This window comes from Musa acuminata, chromosome BXJ2-5 (genome assembly GCF_036884655.1).
Source record: "Musa acuminata AAA Group cultivar baxijiao chromosome BXJ2-5, Cavendish_Baxijiao_AAA, whole genome shotgun sequence".
Taxonomy (NCBI): domain Eukaryota; kingdom Viridiplantae; phylum Streptophyta; class Magnoliopsida; order Zingiberales; family Musaceae; genus Musa; species Musa acuminata.
In genome coordinates, this window is record NC_088342.1 from 26457537 (window position 1) to 26471772 (window position 14236).

The window sequence follows — 14236 nt, forward strand, 5'->3', positions numbered from 1 at the left end:
GGAAAAATTAAATTTGTTACCAATAGTTCCCTTGCCAATGATTTTGCCCTTGTTGTTGTCTCCGAAGGTAACGTACCCTTCTTCTTTGCTAGTGAGCATAGAGAAATGAGATGGATCTCCAGTCATATGTCTTGAGCATCCACTATCGAGATACCATCTCTTGCTCCTAGCTTGTGGGTTTGTCTACAAAAGAGGATGATTTTTAGGTACCCATTTGATTTTGGGTGCCTCAAAAATTGACCCACTAACTTTGTTATTTATGATTGAATTCTTTATAGTTCCTTTAGGAACCCATATTAATTTTTGTGAACTAATCTTCCTAAATGGGCATTTGTAGGCAATATGTCCGGATTTGCAACAAAAGTTGCATTTCATATAAGAGGAAACATGTAATGTAGGTCCTTTTATGAAAGTGGTAGGATTTTGATGCAATCCTTTTACAAATCCAATTCCATTTCTATTTGCGATGTGACCCTTGTGTGCAAGGATCATATCTAATCCTTTGCTACCAACCTTAAACTTGTTTAAGGTTTCCTTAAGAAGCAAATTTTCATTTTTTATTGCTTCTAAGTGCTCACACTTAGAGCATGGAGGAGTTTGAATATTATCAAACTTATCTTGTAGCAAAGCATGCTCTTTCTTTAAGATACTTAACTTCTTGCTAACAGTTCTACATTCATCAAATAATTCATGAAAAGCGATAGAGAGTTCTTCAAAAGATAAATCTTCATTAAGTAAATCACATACCTCTTCTCCTAAAGCCATTAGCGCGTAATGAGCAACTTGCTCGGTGTTGGACTCCTCTTCTTCGGATGTGCTTGAATCATCCCACGTTGCCTTGAACGCCTTCTTCTTTGATGTCCTCTTTTTGGCTTGAGGACAATCGTTCTTATAGTGTCCCGGTTTTTTGCATTCATAGCAAATCACTTGGTCCTTCTTTTGTTCAAATTTATTTTTTGTATTATTTTTAAATCTGTTCTTTCTTAAATATTTTTTAAACTTTTGAGTCAAAAGTGCAATGTCATTGTCACTGTCCTCATCACTTGATGTTCCTTTCAAGTGGTCTTCTTGTGATTTGAGTGCCATATCCTTCCTGTTCTTTGGAAGGGGGTTCTCGAGCTCGTCATGAGCTTGACATGTCATTTCGTAGGTCATTAGAGACCCAATGAGTTCTTCAAGAGGGAATGCTTTAAGGTCTTTGGCCTCTTGAATGGCCGTAACTTTTGGATCCCAACTTTTAGGGAGGGATCTTAAGATTTTAGTTACTAGTTCAAAGTTAGTAAAATCTTTACCAAGAGCTTTGAGTCCATTGATGACATCCGTAAACCGGGTGTACATGTCTCCAATGGACTCACTTGGTTTCATTCGGAAAAGTTCGTAAGAGTGCACAAGGATGTTGATTTTGGACTCTTTCACTCGGCTAGTGCCTTCATGAGTGACCTCAAGAGTTCTCCAAATATCAAAAGCCGAATCACACATTGAAACACGATTAAATTCGTTTTTGTCTAGTGCACAAAACAAGGCATTCATAGCCTTTGCATTTAAAGCAAAAACCTTCTTCTCCGATTCATTCCATTCGCTCATCGGAAGAGAAGATTTATGAAATCCATTCTCGACAATAGACCAAAGCTCAAAGTCCATAGAAATGAGGAAGATTCTCATGCGAGTCTTCCAATATGTGTAATCCGACCCATTAAACAAAGGTGGTCGTGCAATAGAATGGCCCTCTTGCATGCCGGAGTAAGTCATCTCTCTTGGGTATTAAACCAAATATGAGAGATAACCTTGCTCTGATACCACTTGTTAGGATCGGAGCGGCACTAAGAGGGGGGGTGAATTAGTGCAGCGGATTAAAACTTCGATTTTAATCAAAATCTTTCGTACGTTAAGAACGAAACTTGAGAAATTTAACTTGAAGGCGTGTTCTTAAAGTTGCGCAGCAAGAGCAATAAGGAACTAAAGCAGTAAGAAGATTTGCAGTAATGTAAATGACAATAATAAAAAGCAAACCAGAGATTACGCCGATTTTTAGAGTGGTTCGGTCAAATGACCTACTCCACTTGCGAGGCCCCTCTTCGATGAGGCTCCCACCTTCCACTAGCAAGTCTCTTGAAATGGAAGGGTAAACACCCCTCTTACAACCTTTTACAAGCAGCTCAACCTCTTACAAATTTTCAATAAGAAAGAAGGAGGAGAACTCTCTAGCAAATTGAAAACAAGACTTGCTAAGACTTTCTAAGACTTTTCTCTCAATCAAAATGCTTCTCAAAAGTTGTAACCTCAGCTGAGATTTGAGGGGTATTTATAGGCCTCAAGAGGATTCAAATTTTGGGCTCCAAAATTTGAATTCTCTTAGGGTTCCCGGTGCTGGCGGTTCCACCGCCCAGCCAGGCGGTGCCACCGCCCAGCGCTCGGGTGCTGGACGGTGCAACCGCCCAGCCAAGGAGGTGTCACCGCCCAGCACTCGGGTGCTGGGCGGTGCCACCGCCCAGCCAGGCGGTTCCACCGCCTGGCTTTCCGATTCATTGGTTTGGCTTATTTTTCGCCCAAACCAAATTTGACTTTGGGCCCAGTTGGCCCCTAACCAGGATATAGGATTATCTCTTAATCCTAATCCTAATTACAGGTGAACTACATAACAAAAACATCCTAAGCAAGTTTTTTAACCGCGAACGTCGAGTCTTGTTCCGGCGAGCTTTCCGACGAACTTCTTCCGACGGACTCCCTGCAAGCTCCCAATCTTTGTGATGACTTTAACGAGTAGCCGAGCCTTCTTGGTGATCTCCGCGAGCCTCCGACGATTTCTTCGGCGAACTTCCGACACGTTCCCGATTTCTTCTCGGACGGTTCCGGCAGCATCTCCGATGATTCTTCGGTCTCTTAAACGTCCATCGAGCTCGACTCTGGTATCCTTGCTTTATGTTTTCTGGTTATCGTAGTTAATCCTGCACACTTAACTCAATAATATGGATTAGATCAAATAACCCATCAATTGATTTTATCATCAAAATCTGAGATTCAACAAGATATCCAAGAGCCTTTTCCGCGCTAGGATGACTGAGGGGACACCGGTTCAGAACCATGTCCTAAAGATGATTGAGTGGATAGAGAAACTCGCAAGTCTAGGAATGGTCCTAGAGGATAACTTGTGTGTGGATATTGTGCTTCAGTCCCTACCAAGATTCCTTTTCACAATTCATAATGAATTTTAATATGAACTAGCTTGAGGTGACTCTCTCAGAGCTCCTCAATATGTTGAGGGAGGCAGAGAGTACTATTAAGAAAGAGAAGCCAGTTCTCTACACTAATGAGACCAGAAAGAAAAGGAAAGCAGAAAGGTCCCTTAAGAAGGGAAAGGGCAAGGGCAAACAAGGTAAAGCAAAGGTTGCTAAGAAAGACCCAACAAAGGACAAAGGCCAGTGCTTCCACTGTGGTAAAGATGGGCACTAGAAGAGAAACTGCAAAGAGTACCTTGCAGAAAGGGCGAAACAAAAGCTTGATGAAGCTTTAGGTACATTCATGATCAGTCTCCATTTGTCAGACTCTTATGATAACACATGGGTATTGGATACCGGTAGTGCTTATCATATATGCAATTCGTTGCTGGTTCTGGCAAGGCCTAGGAGACTAGAGAGAGGCGAGATGGACCTCAAGATGGGTAATGGAGCAAAAGTTGCTGCATTAGCTGTTGGCGAGGTCGCCCTACATCTGCCTAGTGGAGCTTTTATTGCATTAGATGCATGTTATTTTGTTCCTTCTATTATCAAAAATATTATCTCCATTTCATGTTTAACAATTAGTGGATATAAATTTGTTTTTGAGAACAATGGTTGTTCGATATTATTAGATGATAAGATCATCACGAAAGGAACATTGCATAATGGTTTATTTATGTTAGACACCACTCCACATATCATGAATGTAAATGTGTCCAAAAGGAAACGAGATGAGTTGAATAGTGCATACCTGTGGCATTGTAGGCTAGGTCACATCCATGAAAGAAGGATTCAAAAGTTGCTAAATGGTGGATATCTAGATCCATTCGACTATATGTCTTATGCAACTTGTGAGCCTTGCATTCGTGGAAAATTGACCAACTCTCCATTTAGTGGAATTGGAGAGAGAGCCACTGAGTTGTTGGAACTCATACATAGTGATGTATGTGGACCCATGTCAACTCATGCCATTGGAGGTTACTCCTACTTCATTACATTTACTGATGATTTCTCAAGGTATGGATATGTGTACTTAATGAAGTACAAGTCCGAGGCCTTTGAGAAATTCGGAGAGTATAAGAATGAGGTGGAGAACCAGACTGAAAAGAGTATCAAAACTCTTCGATCAGATCGAGGAGGTGAGTACTTAAGTACAGAGTTTACTCAGTTCCTCAAGGACCATGGGATATTATCCCAATGGACACCTCCTTACACACCTCAGCTCAATGGTGTCTCTGAAAGGAGAAATCGTACGTTATTAGATATGGTACAGTCCATGATGAGTTTCGCTGACCTACCCATCTCATTCTGGGGATATGCCTTAGAAACCGCAGCTTACCTTCTGAACAGAGTTCCAACTAAGTCGTTAGTGTCTACACCATATGAGATATGGAAAGGGAAGAAGCCTGATCTTAAGGTTGTTAAGATTTGGGGCTGCCCTGCCCACGTTAAAAGACACAACCCCGATAAGTTAGAATCAAGGACAGAGCGATGCATATTTGTGGGATACCCCAAGGAAACTTGTGGGTATTACTTCTATCATCCCGAGGACAAAAATGTCTTTGTAGCTAAGAGAGCAGTGTTCCTTGAGAAGGAACACATTCTTGGCGGAGACAGTGGGAGAATGATAGAGTTGAGCGATGTTAGAGAACCAAGCTCAAGCACCACTCTACAGCCCGAGTCTGTTCAGGTACCTAATACACAAGTTTCAACTTTACGCAGGTTTGATAGAGTATCTCATCCTCCTGAGAGATATGTGGGACATATTAGGGGAGAGGATGCTGAGGATATTGATCCTCAGACCTACGAGGAGGTTATTATGAGTATAGACTCCGGGAAGTGGCAAGAAGCTATGAATTCTGAGATGGATTCTATGTACTCCAATAAGGTTTGGAACCTAGTTGATGCGCCCGAAGGTATTGTACCCATCGGTTGCAAATGGATCTTTAAGAAAATGATCGGAGTAGATGGAAAGGTAGAGACCTATAAAGCAAGGCTAGTGGCTAAAGGGTATCGTCAAAGGCAAGGTGTTGACTACGACGAAACCTTCTTACCCGTAGTAATGCTAAAATCCATCAGAATTCTATTGGCTATTGCAGGACACTAAGATTATGAGATCTGGCAGATGGATGTGAAAACCGCATTCCTCAATGGGAATCTCGAGGAGGAGGTGTCTATGATGCAACCTGAGGGATTCGTGTCCAAGAACTACCCAGACAAGGTGTGTAGGTTGCTTAAATACATTTATGGACTAAAGCAAGCTTCCCGAAGTTGGAACATAAGATTTGATGAGTCAATCAGATCTTATGACTTCGTTAAGAACGAAGATGAGCCTTGTGTGTACAGGAAGGTAAGTGGGAGCGCTATCACCTTTTTGGTGTAATATGTGGATGACATCCTCATCATTGGGAATGATGTAGGAATGCTATCCACAGTAAATACTTGGTTATCTAGACACTTCTCCATTAAGGACTTAGGGGAAGCATCCTATATCTTGGGGATTAGAATCTATAGAGATAGATCTAAGAGGATGCTTGGCTTGTCCCAGTCCAGGTACATAGAAACCATTGTCAAAAGGTTTGACATGGAAAACTACCAGAAGAAAGGGCAAACATGAATATGATACCTTATGCCTCAGCAATAGGGTCTATCATGTATGCCATGCTATGTACTAGGCCTGATATAGCGCATGCTCTGAGTGTCACGAGCAGGTATCAGGCGGTTCCAGGCTTGGAGCACTGGAAAGCAGTAAAGTGTATCCTTAAGTACTTGAGAAGGACTAAGGATCTTTTACTAGTATATGGAGGTAATAGCCTTAAGGTTGAAGGCTTCACTGACTCAAGTTTTCAGTCTGATGTCGATGATAGCAAGTCGAATTCAGGGTATGTGTACACCTTGAATGGAGAAGTAGTGTGCTGGAAAAGTTCCAAACAAAATACCATTGCTGACTCGACCATAGAGGCGGAGTACATTGCTGCATCGGATGCAGCAAAGGAGGGAGTCTAGGTGAAGAAGTTCATCACAGATTTGGGAGTCGATACAGATAGCGACAAGTCGACTTCCTTATATTGCGACAACTATAGGGTGATTACTCAAATAAGGGAACCCGGGTCTCATCAGAAGTGTTCTGAGGAGGTTCCAGCTTATAAGAGAGATCGTAACCCGAGGAGATGTAGCAGTGGAAAGAGTTCCATCCGAAGATAACATTGCAGATCCACTGACAAAGCCGTTGAATCAGATTGTCTTTGAGCGTCACAGGAGTCTGATGGGGATCAGACATATAGGTGATTGGCTTTAGGTCAAGTGGGAGATTGCTAGTCATAGGTGCCCAGCAAGCCAATCACGTGAGTGATGGCACGTGTGACTTGATACAAAATCTTTTTGCTTATTATATTTTGGCGTATATCACTTTATAACTATTGCATAAATGCATATATATATTGTGATGTCCTTGGATTTGTGCAATGGGAATCGGATCGTGATGAGATCACGATAATGAGATCGATTCACCTTTAAACACATATCCTAAATAATCCCGGTCATAGGTTACTCGAGAAGGACATCGTGATAACCGGATAGACTGGTGTGCTGTATACCCGTCCATATGATGGATGCAGCTGGTCTCATAGCTTCTCGTGTAGGGACACTAGGGATACAGTACAGGTGCTCATTGGAGAATGAGTTCACTGATTGATCCACTTACGGAATGCTGGATGGTTGATGATGCCTTATTGTCAGACAGCAATTCCGTAGTCCTAGTGGTGTATCTGGTCCTTAGACTTGAGACACCAAGGATGTCCTGTATGAGTGCTCCACTCTTTGATACCAGACTTATAGGTTTGGTTGTTCCCAGATCTAGTACAGTTGGTCATTGGGAGTGGTAGTCGACCTTACGAGGGCTATTGAGTGTCAATAGAGGATCATCCACTCTCGGCGTCATGAGAGGAATATCCTATGTGTTCTTGCTCAGACAAATCCTTGGCCAGGGTCATTCGGGTTAAGAGAGAAAGAGTTCTTCGGGAGAATCCGATTAGAGCGAGACTCGAGTAGAAACCGTATGGGTCTGACAACACCATGCTCGATATACGGTCTCTGGGATATTAGATGGATGAGGGACTATAGGTACATGGTAACTGAGGACAGACAGGTCCAATGGATTGGATTCCCCTGTATCGTCTGGGGACTACGGCGTAGTGGCCTAGTACGTCCGTAGTCGATGAGTCGAGTGAATTATTACAGAGATAATAATTCACTGAGTTAGAAGGAGTTCTGACAGGTATGACTCACGGCCAGCTCGATATTGGGCCTAGAGGGTCACACACATATGGTAGGCATTGCGATGAGTAGAGGTTCGGATATGAGATATCCGACGGAGCCCTTGTCTTATTGGATGCAGATCCAATACCCACTAGGGAAGGACCCATTAGGGTTTGACACGGGATCTCTATAAATAGGAGGGATTCACAGCCTCATAGGCTAGAGTCTTTGCTTGCCTTTCCTATTCACCCTCTCCTAAGGATCTGCAAGGAAATAGGGATATACGATCTCCCTAGGTAACACAATCTCTATACGCAGTTTTGTGTTTTGCGGATTTTTTGCGCACCAATCTTCGCACGACGACGAACATCTTTTTGGGAATCGGGGATTTTTGTTTTCTTGTTCTTCCGCTACGCATATGATGTCGCCCCCCAATGATTTCCCAACAGTTAGCTCCTCATATGATTCCCATATGGCATCTTCAAGTGGTAAATTATTCCAATGTACTAGTACTTTAGTAGAGGGACGTCGATGAAGCATCATGATCCTATGGTCGAGGATGGCTTATGGTTGGGCTTGAGTAACTCCATCCTTAGTGGTGTTGGGTAGTTGGATCTAAGGTGAATTGTGTTCTCCCAACTTGGGCTTCAAGCATGACATGTGGAAGACAAGGTAAATTTTGGCATCCTCAAACAATTTAAGTTTGTGCGCCACAGCTCCAATATGCTCTATGATCTGATAGGGCCCATAAAAATGTGGGGATAGCTTCATGGAGGCTTTAGTGTTGATGGATAGTTGCTTGTATGACTATAGTCGAAGATAAATCCAATCTCCTTTGGCCGTCAAAGATAAATACAAAAAATTCTCTTTTGCTTCGTCATGTGTTGGCTTGCTGCTTCATTCTGGCTTGAGCGGTAGAGAGATTATCCTTTAATGGTTGTAGGAGTTTGTTCCTGTCAATCAATTCTTAGTCGACCTAATCTACTTTGGCCGAGCTAATTACATACTTTGGAATCACAAGGGCCGGCCGACCATACAGTGCTTCATAAGGGGCACATTTTGTAGATGAATGATATATAGTATTATACCATCATTCAGCCCAGGGAAGCCATTTCGCCCACTCCTTTGGCTGGTCGCTGGTGAAACACCGAAGGTATGTCTCTAAACACCTGTTAGCCACCTTTGTTTGGCCGTCAATTTATGGATGATACACTATGCTCATCTTGAATTTGGTACCTTGTAACTGAAATAACTCGGTCCAAAATTTATTGGTGAAGATCCTATCACGATCACTTACAATGGACCTTGGCATCCCATGTAATTTAACAATATTTTCTTTGAAAATATGGGCAATACTAGTAGTAGTGTAAGGATTTCACACAGCTTTCCTAGACTTGCCACTATTTCACCCATGTGATGTTGACATACATCACATTGTGCCACATATTCAATAATAATTTTTTTCTTCCCTCTCCAATAAAAATTTTGCTTCACTCTTTTGTAGGTTCTCAGGAATCTAGAGTTTCCTACTAAAGGTGTGGAGTGCATTTCATGCAAGATGATTTTGATGCAAGGGGAGTTAGGTATAAACATAATGTGACCTTTGTAGTGTAGATCCCTTGAATCCCAAGTGTAGTGGGCTATTGTACTTGGATCCTCCTCCAATTTTTTTTATGATGTTACTGATCTCTGGATCCTTCTTCCATTCTTCCCTAATATCCTCGAGGAAACTGGTGGTAGGAAGGGAGATGGCTAAAACATAGCTTGCTCAGGTAGTCGTGAGAGTGCATCTACAACAACGTTTTCTTTCCCCTTTTTGTAAACAATTTTATAATCAAATCCAAGAAGTTTGGTTACCCATTTTTGCTGCTCAAGAGATGATATATTTTGCTCCAAAAAGTACTTGAGGCTTCTATGGTCAGTTTTAATTTGAAATTGCCGACCGATCAAGTAGGGTCTCCATCTCGTTACTACATGCACAATGGCGAGCATCTCCTTATCATATATTGATATATTTTGATGAAAGGAAGATAATGTTTTGCTGGTGTATGCAAGTGGTCGGCTATATTACATAAGAACGACTCTAATTCCGACTCCAAATGAACTACTCCCACTCCTTTTGATATTATGTGCCCAAGGTACTCTACTCTTTGCTAGAGAAAACTACACTTTAGCTACTTAACAAAAAGAGTATTTTTTTGAAGGATCATTAAAACAACCCATAAATGCTGAAAGTGAGTCTTAAGAGAAAGGCTGTAAATGAGAATATCATCGAAAAATACCAGCATAAATTTATGAAAAAAGCTCCGAAAAAAATCGTTCATGAGACTTTGGAAGGTTGAAGGAGCTTTAGTGAGTCCAAAAGACATTACCAAGAATTCATAATAGCAGTTATGTGTGCGGAATGTAGTTTTTGGAATGTCATCTTCACATACCCGAATTTGATGGTAACTAGATCGGAGTTTCAATTTTGTGAAGACTCGAGCTCCTTTTAACTCATCAAGAAGTTTATCCACCACTAGTATTGGGTACTTGTCCTTGACGGTGATGCCATTTAAAGCTCAGTAGTCGATGCACATCCACCAAGTTCCGTCCTTCTTGCGTACAAGTAGCACCGGTGAGGAATAGGGGCTGCAACTTGACCGAATCACCCCTATTTCAAGCATCTCCTTTACAATCTTTTCAATTAAATCCTTCTAGAGGTGAGGACATTGGTATGGCCGAGTGTTCACTGGTGGCTTGCATGGAAGGATTGGAATCTAATGGTCATGTTATCGAGTAGGAGGAAGACCGTGCGGCTCAGCAAAAAAGTCAACAAATTCAGCAAGTAATTGAGCGAGATTCTGATCTTTAATTTTTATTTTCTTTCCCTCTGGTTGCTGCTAGAGATATATCAAAAATCCACCATTTACCTTGTACAAAACTTTCTCCATTTGTTGGGTCGAAACGGTAGTTACGTTGCTTCCGCACTTCCCACATAGGATAATCTGTTTTCCTTTGTAGTAGAATTTCATAATTAATTTGGAGAAGTTACAAGAGACATCACCTAGCATCGTCAGCCATTCTATGCTAAGCATGGCCTTATAGTCATTAATTGGTAGGAGGAAGAAGTCAATGATAATTTCTTGGTCTTGCAGTAATAGTTTCACCTACGGACATCTTTGGTCGCATTTTAGGATTCTTCCGTTGGTGAACTTTACGTTGAAATTGCTATAACCTTCGATATAGAGTTCCATCCAAATAGTAACCTTACTATTTATGAAGTTATTAGTGCTGCCCATGTTAATGAGAATAGTGATGGGTTGTTGTTTGAGAAGGCCTCCAACTTTCATCGTTTGCGGGTTTGAGTGGTCGGCTAGTGCATGTATCGTAAAGTTTATCGGTTGTGGCCCTTCTTCCACATCTTCTTCTTCATGTTCGAGACTCTCTTCTAGATGTTCAATGACCTCTTCTTCTACTGGCTCAATCACAAGAAGTCTTCCTTTTTTACAGCGATATTCGCAGCTCCATAGCTCGTCGTAATGGCAATATAATCCCTTCGTAGATCACACCCGAAGCTCTTCTCTTGTCAACCTTTTTAGTGCAGGGGCTCAGTTGATAGTATGGGGGCTGAGGACTTTAGTATTGCTAGTCGGGGAGCGACTCTAGTCCTCTGGGCTTCATGGTTCAATTGCTCAACTTGAAGTCATGCGAAAGAGATGGCTGCCATAAGCATGTACGGTTATTGTGCTTTAACTTCTCCCCGGATCTTTGGTTTCAGGCCCTTAATGAAGGTCCCTAATAGATGTTCTTCAGACTAATCTTGAGTTTGATTAGATAACCTTTCAAACCTAGTTTGGTACTCCTGAATGGTGGAGGTTTGTCGGATCTTTGCTAGTTGTCCGTCAATGTTCTCGTAATCGGTTGGTTCGAAGTGGATCAATAGTCCTTCTTTGAGTTATCACCATGATAGGACTCCATGAGTGTGTTCAAACTAGTCAAACCACTATATGTAATCCCCTTCAAGATATATAACAACAATTTCTACCATAGATGCGTCCACAGTTTTGTGGTACCAAAAATATCGCTCCGCGCGCGAGATCCAACCATTCGGGTCTCCTTCTTCTTATCTAGGGAAGTCCACCCTCATACGTGAATAGTAGGGATCGGTTATAGAGCCTCCCCTCTCTTGGAAGTTATCTCTTTGGGCTTAGTGCGATTGGTTAAGGCTCTCTCCTTGATGTGATTTCTTTGGGCTTAGTGGTCGGCCCAAACTGAGTTCAGTAAAGAGAGTCTGAATCTTATCCTCCATTCGTTCCTTGAAGGCTTCGAATTTAGCATTGATTGCCTACTCAGATGCCATAGTATATGCCTCCAAATCTATAATGTTAAGATTTTTCTTTTGTTATTGGGTTAAAGGCATATATAGGTTGAGAGAAGTGGTGGTCGAAAGGGTTGGTGGATTGGTGGATGTAGGCTGCGGTTTAGGCTTCTTTTACGACTGTTTTGGGTACAGTTTGAGAGTATAGTTTAGTGGAGTTTTAGGGCTATGATGGTAGTGGATGAAGGTTAGGGAAAAAAGTTTTAGATCCATGGTAGATGGCAGCAAAGGTTCGATAGAAATCAGTGGAAGTTGCTGCAGATATGTGGTCTTGTAAGAGCAGAATTATCGTCGAAGAAACAATGGTTTCTTGATGAAATTTTCAGCAAAAATCGAGAGATTTAAGGAGGGAATTTGACAGAAAAATCTTGATTTATATGACAACAAAGATGACCAATTAATCAAGAAAATTTCGGTAGTATAACAACAAGGAAATTAGTGCAAGTTGCGATAGTAGAATTGTTGTAAAAAAATTTCAGCGGTTTGTAATGAAAATTTATGCAACATAAGAATATTTTTAAAGATGAATTCCTCAATAGATCAATCTTAGATGGAAGCCAAGATGATCTATGAAGTGTATAAGAAATTTCATTCAAAAAGGATTGCAAATAGATTGGTTAAGGCAACAAAATGTGGCTGAAATTTTCTGCAGCGATCTTTCGTTCGCAAAGATGATAATATTTACGATGTAAGGAATTCGCAGCATAGGATAGATAAAAAGACTTCTTCTTGGTATTTTGAATGAAAAATTACAGCAGCAAAAGGTATTAGTGACAGGAGAATGCCATATTTCCGATGCAATTGGAGGTGACGGCAATAGATTGATTTGATCTACAGCAGAAGATGACGGTGGAGATGACGACATCAAGAGCAATTATGGAAATTACATGGCTAGTGGTGGGCAGCAGGGATGGTAGCAAAAGCAGCAAGATCACTACTCTAATACAAGATGTTAGAACCCTTGCAGATTCTAAGCTTGGGGTTGATCTCTTTAGGGGATCGGCCTTTTTGGAACTCTATAGGGGTTCCTTCCTCCAAATTGCTACTCAATGGCAGCCGAAAAGATTCATATACTGATTAAGAAAATAGGATGAATACATGGCTATTTATAGGGCTTATAAACCCTAACTCCTAATAGGACTTCCAACCAACTCCTAATATGACTCCTACTCAAGACTCCTATTCCTTTACAACTCCTAATGCTTCTCTAAGAAATAACCTCCTAACCCTAATTGGCCTCTTCATCTCTTTAATAGGGGTCGGCTAGGTAGGTTAACATGAATGCCCCTCTCTATTAGGACTCTCTTAGCTATAGTCCTAACATATTTACAACTTGATATATTATTTTTCATGAGTTCATCTTCCTTCTATTTACAAGAAAAGGATTTGATTTATGAAGTTTTATTCATGGATTTTTGATCCTTTATTTGATGCTTCTTTCCCATGAATCATTCCTTACTCTTCTCATGAAAGAAGAATTTGTTGAATCTCAGATTTTGATGATGAAGTCAATTGTCATTTGATATATAATCCATATGTTAAGATAAGTGTCCAGGATTAACTACAATGGTAGTAAGACATGCAACAGGAGTTACGCCAGAGTCAAGACTATGATCACGTTGGGGTTCGAGAGTTCAACGGAAGTCCGGACGGTTGTCGAGGTTCGACGGGAACAAATCCGAGAAGTCCAGGAGCTTGCCAAAGAAGCTCGTCGGAACTCGCCATGTGGATCGTCGCAAGTCTAAGAGTTTTTGCCGGAAGTCTGCCAGAGCATCGCCGAGGGTTCATCGGATGTTCGCCGGAAGTTCATTGGAAGCTCACCGGAAGAAGCGATTGACGCACTAGAGCAAGTTGCAGTATTAATGTCTTAAATATTGTAGTTAGCATGTATATTAAGTTAGGAATGGGAGGTGATCCCATTAACTTAATCTGGGGGCAATTGGGCCCTTGACAGATCCAAATTGGGCCGAATGGATCAGCCCATTCGGACCCAGAATTCCTACTAGGCGGTGGCACTGCTAGGGCCGGTGGTGGCACCGCCTAGGAGACTTGGTCTCCTAGGAATTCTGGGCAGTACTACCGTCCCTGTCAGGCGATGGTACCGCCTGAGCTCGGTCTTCGAGCGATGTCAGGCAGTAGTACCGCCCAGACTGAGTGGTAGTACCGCTCAGTGATAAATGACAGGTAGTAGTACTGCCCAGTTATGGCGGTAGTACCGCTAGGACCCAAAAAAACTGGGAGATGACACTTTTCAGCTCCAAATTCAAATCAGTTGGGGCCTATATAAACCCCACCCTTTCGTGCATGAAAGGGAACCAAAAGCTTGATCTTACTCTATGATTTTAGAGCTAAAAAATGTTGTAAAGGCCAAAAGTTCTCTTCTCTCTTTTCTTCCAAGTTTTGA